The sequence below is a fragment of the Triticum dicoccoides genome, chromosome 6B (assembly GCF_002162155.2).
Source record: "Triticum dicoccoides isolate Atlit2015 ecotype Zavitan chromosome 6B, WEW_v2.0, whole genome shotgun sequence".
In the NCBI taxonomy this organism is placed as follows: Eukaryota; Viridiplantae; Streptophyta; class Magnoliopsida; order Poales; family Poaceae; genus Triticum; species Triticum dicoccoides.
Window position 1 is genome coordinate 578,593,681 of NC_041391.1, and position 5,783 is coordinate 578,599,463.

Consider the following 5,783-nt stretch of genomic DNA (forward strand, 5'->3'; position numbering starts at 1 on the left):
GAACAATGTAGACATGACCGAGACACGTCTCCGGTCAATAACCAATAGCGGGACCTGGATGCCCATATTGGTTCCTACATATTCTACGAAGATCTTTATCGGTCAGACCGCATAACAACATACGTTGTTCCCTTTGTCATCGGTATGTTACTTGCCCGAGATTCGATCGTCGGTATCCAATACCTAGTTCAATCTCGTTACCGGCAAGTCTCTTTACTCGTTCCGTAATACATCATCTCGCAACTAACTCATTAGTTGCAATGCTTGCAAGGCTTAAGTGATGTGCATTACCGAGAGGGCCCAGAGATACCTCTCCGACATTCGGAGTGACAAATCCTAATCTCGAAATACGCCAACCCAACAAGTACCATTGGAGACACCTGTAGAGCACCTTTATAATCAACCAGTTACGTTGTGATGTTTGGTAGCACACAAAGTGTTCCTCCGGTAAACGGGAGTTGCATAATCTCATAGTCATAGGAACATGTATAAGTCATGAAGAAAGCAATAGCAACATACTAAACGATCGGGTGCTAAGCTAACGGAATGGGTCATGTCAATCAGATCATTCAACTAATGATGTGATCCCGTTAATCAAATAACAACTCTTTGTTCATGGTTAGGAAACATAACCATCTTTGATTAACAAGCTAGTCAAGTAGAGGCATACTAGTGACACTCTGTTTGTCTATATATTCCCACATGTATTATGTTTCCGGTTAATACAATTCTAGCATGAATAGTAAACATTTATCATGATATAAGGAAATAAATAATAACTTTATTGTTGCCTCTAGGGCATATTTCCTTCAGTCTCCCACTTGCACTAGAGTCAATAATCTAGATTACACAGTAATGATTCTAACATCCATGGAGTCTTGGTGTTGATCATGTTTTGCTCGTGGAAGAGGCTAAGTCAACGGGTCTGCAACATTCAGATCTGTATGTATCTTGCAAATCTCTATGTCTCCCACCTGGACTAGATCCCGGATGGAATTGAAGCATCTCTTGATGTGCTTGGTTCTCTTGTGAAATCTGGATTCCTTCCCTAAGGCAATTGCTCCAGTATTGTCACAAAAGATTTTCATTGGACCCAATGCACTAGATATGACACCTAGATCGGATATGAACTCCTTCATCCAGACTCCTTCATTGGCTGCTTCCGAAACAGCTATGTACTCCGCTTCACCCGCCATGATGCTTTGTTTTGAACTGCACCAACTGACAGCTCCACCTTTTTATGTAAACACGTATCCAGTTTGCGATTTAGAATCGTCCGGATTAGTGTCAAAGCTTGCATCAACGTAACCATTTACGATGAGCTCTTTGTCACCTCCATATACGAGAAACATATCCTTAGTTCTTTTCAGGTACTTCAGGATGTTCTTGACCGCTGTCCAGTGATCCACTCCTGGATTACTTTGGTACCTCCCTGCTAAACTTATAGCAAGGCACACATCAGGTCTGGTACACAGCATTGCATACATGATAGAGCCTATGGCTGAAGCATAGGGAACATCTTTCATTTTCTCTCTATCTTCTGCAGTGGTCGGGCATTGAGTCTTACTCAACTTCACACCTTGCAATACAGGCAAGAACCCTTTCTTTGCTTGATCCATTTTGAGCTTCTTCAAAACTTTGTCAAGGTATGTGCTTTGTGAAAGTCCAATTAAGCGTCTTGATCTATCTCTATAGATCTTAATGCCCAATATGTAAGCAGCTTCACCGAGGTCTTTTATTGAAAAACTTTTATTCAAGTATCCCTTTATGCTATCCAGAAATTCTATACCATTTCCAATCAATAATATGTCATCCACATATAATATTAGAAATGCTACAGAGCTCTCACTCACTTCCTTGTAAATACAGGCTTCTCCAAAAGTCTGTATAAACCCGAATGCTTTGATCACACTATCAAAGCGTTTATTCCAACTCCGAGAGGCTTGCACCAGTCCATAAATGGATCGCTGGAGCTTGCACACTTTTTTAGCTCCCTTTGGATCGATAAAACCTTCTGGTTGCATCATATACAACTCTTCCTCCAGAAACCCATTCAGGAATGCAGTTTTTACATCCATTTGCCAAATTTCATAATCATAAAATGCGGCAATTGCTAACATGATTCGGACAGACTTAAGCATCGCTACAGGTGAGAAGGTCTCATCGTAGTCAATCCCTTGAACTTGTCGAAAACCTTTTGCAACAAGTCGAGCTTTGTAGACAGTAACATTACCGTCAGTGTCAGTCTTCTTCTTGAAGATCCATTTATTCTCAATTGCTTGCCGACCATCGGGCAAGTCAACCGAAGTCCATACTTTGTTCTCATACATGGATCCCATCTCAGATTTCATGGCTTCAAGTCATTTTGCGGAATCTGGGCTCACCATCGCTTCTTCATAGTTCGTAGGTTCATCATGATCTAGTAGCATGACTTCCAGAATAGGATTACCGTACCACTCAGGTGCGGATCTTACTCTGTTTGACCTACGAGGTTCTGTAGTAACTTGATCTGAAGTTCTATGATCATCATCATCAACTTCCTCACTAGTTGGTTTTGACGTCACAGAAACCAGTTCCTGTGATGTACTATTTTCCAACAAGGGAGCAGGTACAGTTACCTCATCAAGTTCTACTTTCCTCCCACTCACTTCTTTCGAGAGAAACTCCTTCTCTAGAAAGGATCCATTCTTAGCAACGAATGTCTTGCCTTCGGATCTGTGATAGAAGGTGTACCCAACTGTCTCCTTTGGGTATCCTATGAAGACACATTTCTCCGATTTGGGTTCGAGCTTATCAGGTTGAAGCTTTTTCACATAAGCATTGCAGCCCCAAACTTTAAGAAACGACAACTTTGGTTTCTTGCCAAACCATAGTTCATAAGGTGTCGTCTCAACGGATTTTGATGGTGCCCTATTTAATGTGAATGTGGCCGTCTCTAAAGCATAACCCCAAAACGATAGCGGTAAATCTGTAAGAGACATCATAGATCGCACCATATCAAGTAAAGTACGATTACGATGTTCGGACACACCATTACGCTGTGGTGTTCCGGGTGGCGTGAGTTGCGAAATTATTCCGCATTATTTCAAGTGTAGACCAAACTCGTAACTCAAATATTCTCCTCCACGATCAGATCGTAGAAACTTTATTTTCTTATTACGATGATTTTCAACTTCACTCTGAAATTCTTTGAACTTTTCAAATGTTTCAGACTTATGCTTCATTAAGTAGATATACCCATATCTGCTTAAATCATCTGTGAAGGTGAGAAAATAATGATATCCGCCACGAGCCTCAACATTCATCGGACCACATACATCTGTATGTATGATTTCCAACAAATCTGTTGCTCTCTCCATAGTACCGGAGAACGGCGTTTTAGTCATCTTGCCCATGAGGCACGGTTCGCAAGTACCAAGTGATTCATAATCAAGTGGTTCCAAAAGTCCATCAGTATGGAGTTTCTTCATGCGCTTTACACCGATATGACCTAAACGGTAGTGCCACAAATAAGTTGCACTATCATTATCAACTCTGCATCTTTTGGCTTCAACATTATGAATATGTGTATCACTACTATCGAGATTCATCAAAAATAGACCACTCTTCAAGGGTGCATGACCATAAAAGATATTACTCATATAAATAGAACAACCATTATTCTCTGATTTAAATGAATAACCATCTCGCATCAAACAAGATCCAAATATAATGTTCATGCTCAACGCTGGCACCAAATAACAATTATTTAGGTCTAATACTAATCCCGAAGGTAGATGTAGAGGTAGCGTGCCGACCGCGATCACATCGACTTTGGAACCATTTCCCACGCGCATCGTCACCTCGTCCTTTGCTAGTGTTCGCTTAATCCGTAGTCCCTGTTTCGAGTTGCAAATATTAGCAACAAAACCAGTATCAAATACCCAGGTGCTACTGCGAGCTCTAGTAAGGTACACATCAATAACATGTACATCACATATACCTTTGTTCACCTTGCCATCCTTCTTATCCGCCAAATACTTGGGGCAGTTCCGCTTCCAGTGACCAGTCTGCTTGCAGTAGAAGCACTCAGTTTCAGGCTTAGGTCCAGACTTGGGTTTCTTCTCTTGAGCAGCAACTTGCTTGATGTTCTTCTTGAATTTCCCCTTCTTCTTCCCTTTGCCCTTTTTCTTGAAACTAGTGGTCTTGTTGACCATCAACACTTGATGCTCCTTCTTGATTTCTACCTTCGCAGCCTTTAGCATTGCGAAGAGCTCGGGAATTGTCTTATCCATCCCTTGCATATTATAGTTCATCACGAAGCTCTTGTAGCTTGGTGGAAGTGATTGGAGAATTCTGTCAATGACGCTATCATCCGGAAGAGTAACTCCCAGTTGAATCAAGTGATTACAATACCCAGACATCTTGAGTATATGCTCACTGACAGAACTATTCTCCTCCATCTTGCAGCTATAGAACTTATTGGAGACTTCATATCTCTCAATCCGGGCATTCTTCTGGAATATTAACTTCAACTCCTGGAACATCTCATATGCTCCATGACGCTCAAAACATCGTTGAAGTCCCGGTTCTAAGCCGTAAAGCATGGCACATTGAACTATCGAGTAGTCATCAGCTTTGCTCTGCCAGACGTTTTTAACGTCGTCAGTTGCATCAGCAGCAGGCCTGGCACCCAGCGGTGCTTCCAGGACGTAACTTTTTTGTGCAGCAATGAGGATAATCCTCAAGTTACGGACCCAGTCCGCGTAGTTGCTACCATCATCTTTCAACTTTGCTTTCTCAAGGAACGCATTAAAATTCAACAGAACAACAGCACGGGCCATCTATCTACAATCAACATAGACAAGCAAGATACTATCAGGTACTAAGTTCATGATAAATTTAAGTTCAATTAATCATATTACTTAAGAACTCCCACTTAGATAGACATCCCTCTAATCCTCTAAGTGATCACGTGATCCAAATTCAACTAAACCATAACCGATCATCACGTGAAATGGATTAGTTTTCAACGGTGAACATCCCATGTTGATCATATCTACTATATGATTCACGCTCGACCTTTCGGTCTCCGTGTTCTGAGGCCATATCTGCATATGCTAGGCTCGTCAAGTTTAACCCGAGTATTCTGCGTGTGCAAAACTGGCTTGCACCCGTTGTAGATGGACGTAGAGCTTATCACACCCGATCATCATGTGGTGTCTGGGCACGACGAACTTTGGCAACGGTGCATACTCAGGGAGAACACTTCTTGATAATTAGTGAGAGATCATCTTAAAATGCTACCGTCAATCAAAGCAAGATAAGATGCATAAAAGATAAACATCACATGCAATCAATATAAGTGATATGATATGGCCATCATCATCTTGTGCTTGTGATGTCCATCTCCGAAGCACCGTCATGATCACCATCGTCACCGGCGCGACACCTTGATCTCCATCGTAGCATCGTTGTCGTCTCGCCAATCTTATGCTTCTACGACTATCGCTACCGCTTAGTGATAAAGTAAAGCATTACAGGGCGATTGCATTGCATACAATAAAGCGACAACCATATGGCTCCTGCCAGTTGCCGATAACTCGGTTACAAAACATGATCATCTCATACAATAAAATTTAGCATCATGTCTTGACCATATCACATCACAACATGCCCTGCAAAAACATGTTAGACGTCCTCTACTTTGTTATTGCAAGGTTTACGTGGCTGCTACGGGCTTAAGCAAGAACCAATCTCACCTACGCATCAAAACCACAATGATAGTTTGTCAAGTTGGTGCT